Below are 3,843 nucleotides of genomic sequence, written 5' to 3' on the forward strand. Positions count from 1 at the left end.
AGCAGGCCAGCTGGATAAGAATGGTTCGATTAAGCAGACGCAGCATGGATTCATGAGGGGAAAGTCGTGCTTGACGAACTTGTTGGATTTTTATGAAGATGTGACGAGTGCGGTTGACGGAGGGGAACCGGTGGATGCGGTGTTTTTGGATTTCCAAAAGGCATCTGATAAGGTGCCTCACAAAAGGTTGCTGAAGAAGATTGGGTCACACAGAGTTGGGGGTAGGGTGTTAGCGTGGATTGGGGATTGGCTATCCGACAGGAAGCAGAGAGTCGGAATAAATGGGTGCTTTTCTGGTTGGCAGATGGTAACTAGTGGCGTGCCGCAGGGATCGGTACTGGGGCCTCAACTATTTACTATTTATATAGACGATCTGGAGGAGGGGACTGAGTGTAGGGTAACAAAGTTTGCAGACGACACAAAGATAAGTGGAAAAGTGAATCATGTGGAGGGCGTAGAGGTCTGCAGAGAGATTTGGACAGGCTGAGTGAGTGGGCAAGGATCTGACAGATGGAGTATAATGTTGACAAATGCGAGGTTATTGACTTTGGAGGAAATAATAGCAAGTTAGATTATTATCTAAATGGAAAAAAATTACAACATGCTACTGTCCAAAGGGACCTGGGGGTCCTTGTGCAAGAGACGCAAAAACCCAGTCTGCAGGTGCAACAGGTGATCAAGAAGGCAAATGGGATGTTGGCCTATATCGCAAGGGGGATAGAATATAAAAGCAGAGATGTCTTGCTGCATCTGTACAGGGCATTGGTGAGGCCGCAGCTGGAATACTGTGTGCAGTATTGGTCCCCTTATTTGCGGAAGAATATATTGGCCTTGGAGGGAGTGCAGAGAAGGTTCACCAGATTGATACCAGAGATAAGGGGTGTTGATTATGAGGAGAGACTGAGCAGATTGGGTTTGTACTCGTTGGAATTTAGAAGGCTGAGGGGGGATCTTATAGAGACCTATAAGATAATGAAGGGGCTGGATAGGTTGGAGGTGGAGAGATTCTTTCCACTTAGAAAGGAAGCTAGAACTAGAGGGCACAGCCTCAAAATAAAGGGGGGTCAGTTTAGGACAGAGTTGAGGAGGAACTTCTTCTCTCAGAGGGTAGTGAATCTCTGGAATTCTCTTCCCATTGAAGTGGTGGAGGCTACCTCGTTGAATATGTTTATATCACGGATAGACGGCTTCCTGATCGGTCGGGGAATTAGAGGTTATGGGGATCAGGCGGGTAAGTGGAACTGATCCACTTCAGATCAGCCATGATCTTATTGAATGGTGGGGCAGGCTCGAGGGGCGAGATGGCCTACTCCTGCTCCTATTTCTTATGTTCTTATAAAACTCCCTCTACACTGTCCCCAACAAACACTCCCAGGACAGGGACAGCAGGGGGTTAGATACAGAGTAATGCTCCCTCTACACTGTCTCCACCAAACACTCCCAGGACAGGTTTTGATTTATATTAAAACTTCATCTACGTCATCTCCATCTATGTCATCATATTGAAGGAGACATAGCAACCTGGAGAACTCAGCCTGACAACGATACCAGCAGCATGGGAGGCACCCGCTGCAAACATGGATAAAGAGTCTGTACCCAGGGCAGTTTGTGGAGCTGGGGAAAGAGGGGAATGGGGAATGGAAAAGGAAACAGACGTGTGGCTCTCAGAGAGAGCTCCTCACCAGAGCCATCGAATCCTATGGGGAAGGTGGGGCTGGAGTGAACTGACACAGGTAGCATTGCCCTGAGGGAGTGATACATTCCACTTGCCCAAACCTGGCTGCAGCTGCCTGTGGCTTTTTCCATGTCCCAAACCTGCCTGTGTGCATTCCTCGGTGTCCATTATAGAGCACATTCTTCACATTTACCAGAAACAAATAAATAACAATGAAAACTATACAGGAAGCAATTTATTTAAACATCAACAACTGTTAAATATAAACCTTCCTGTCCCTGTAACCAGAATCAGACCATTCTCTGTTTGTTCACTTCCTTAATGGAGATTTTAAAACGTTCTCTATATTTTATCTTCATCAAAAACTCCCCAGTGCACACGGTTAGATACAGAGTAAAGCTCCCTCCACACTGTCCCAATCAAACACTCCCAGGACAGGTACAGCACGGGGTTAGATACAGAGTAAAGCTCCCTCGACACTGTCCCCATCAAACACTCCCAGGACAGGTACAGCACGGGGTTAGATACAGAGTAAAGCTCCCTCTATTCTGTCCCCATCAAACACTCCCAGGACAGGTACAGCACGGGGTTAGATACAGAGTAAAGCTCCCTCTACACTGTCCCAATCAAACACTCCCAGGACAGGTACAGCACGGGGTTAGATACAGAGTAAAGCTCCCTCCACACTGTCCCAATCAAACACTCCCAGGACAGGTACAGCACGGGGTTAGATACAGAGTAAAGCTCCCTCTACACTGTCCCAATCAAACACTCCCAGGACAGGTACAGCACAGGGTTAGATACAGAGTAAAGCTCCCTCTATTCTGTCCCCATCAAACACTCCCAGGACAGGTACAGCACAGGGTTAGATACAGAGTAAAGCTCCCTCGACACTGTCCCAATCAAACACTCCCAGGACAGGTACAGCACGGGGTTAGAACATAGAACATAGAACATAGAACATTACAGCGCAGAACAGGCCCTTCGGCCCACGATGTTGCACCGACCAGTTAAAAAAAAAACTGTGACCCTCCAACCTAAACCAATTTCCTTTCGTCCATGAACCTATCTACGGATCTCTTAAACGCCCCCAAACTAGGCGCATTTACTACTGATGCTGGCAGGGCATTCCAATCCCTCACCACCCTCTGGGTAAAGAACCTACCCCTGACATCGGTTCTATAACTACCCCCCCTCAATTTAAAGCCATGCCCCCTCGTGCTGGATTTCACCATCAGAGGAAAAAGGCTATCACTATCCACCCTATCTAAACCTCTAATCATCTTATATGTTTCAATAAGATCCCCTCTTAGCCGCCGCCTTTCCAGCGAAAACAATCCCAAATCCCTCAGCCTCTCCTCATAGGATCTCCCCTCCATACCAGGCAACATCCTGGTAAACCTCCTCTGCACCCTCTCCAAAGCCTCCACATCCTTCCTGTAATGTGGGGACCAGAACTGCACACAGTACTCCAAGTGCGGCCGCACCAGAGTTGTGTACAGTTGCAACATAACGCTACGACTCCTAAATTCAATCCCCCTACCAATAAACGCCAAGACACCATATGCCTTCTTAACAACCTTATCTACTTGATTCCCAACTTTCAGGGATCTATGCACACATACACCTAGATCCCTCTGCTCCTCCACACTATTCAAAGTCCTCCCGTTAGATACAGATTAAAACTCCCTCGACACTGTCCCAATCAAACACTCCCAGGACAGGCACAGCACGGGGTTAGATACAGAGTAAAGCTCCCTCTACACTGTCCCCATCAAACACTCCCAGGACAGGTACAGCACGGGGTTAGATACAGAGTAAAGCTCCCTCTACACTGTCCCCCATCAAACACTCCCAGGACAGGTACAGCACGGGGTTAGATACAGAGTAAAGCTCCCTCTACACTGTCCCCATCAAACACTCCCAGGACAGTCACAGCACCGGGTTAGATACAGAGTAAAGCTCCCTCTACACTGTCCCCATCAAACACTCCCAGGACAGTCACAGCACCGGGTTAGATACAGAGTAAATCTCCCTCTACACTGTCCCCATCAAACCCTCTGTGGTAAACCACTGTTAAGCTTATTGCCTGTGTGTGTGTGACATGCCTGGACATGCCCCTGCCGGCCCTGCCTGAGACTCCTCCCCCGCTGGTCCAGGTATAAAGG

Source organism: Mustelus asterias, unplaced genomic scaffold (genome assembly GCF_964213995.1).
Source record: "Mustelus asterias unplaced genomic scaffold, sMusAst1.hap1.1 HAP1_SCAFFOLD_623, whole genome shotgun sequence".
NCBI classification, from domain to species: domain Eukaryota; kingdom Metazoa; phylum Chordata; class Chondrichthyes; order Carcharhiniformes; family Triakidae; genus Mustelus; species Mustelus asterias.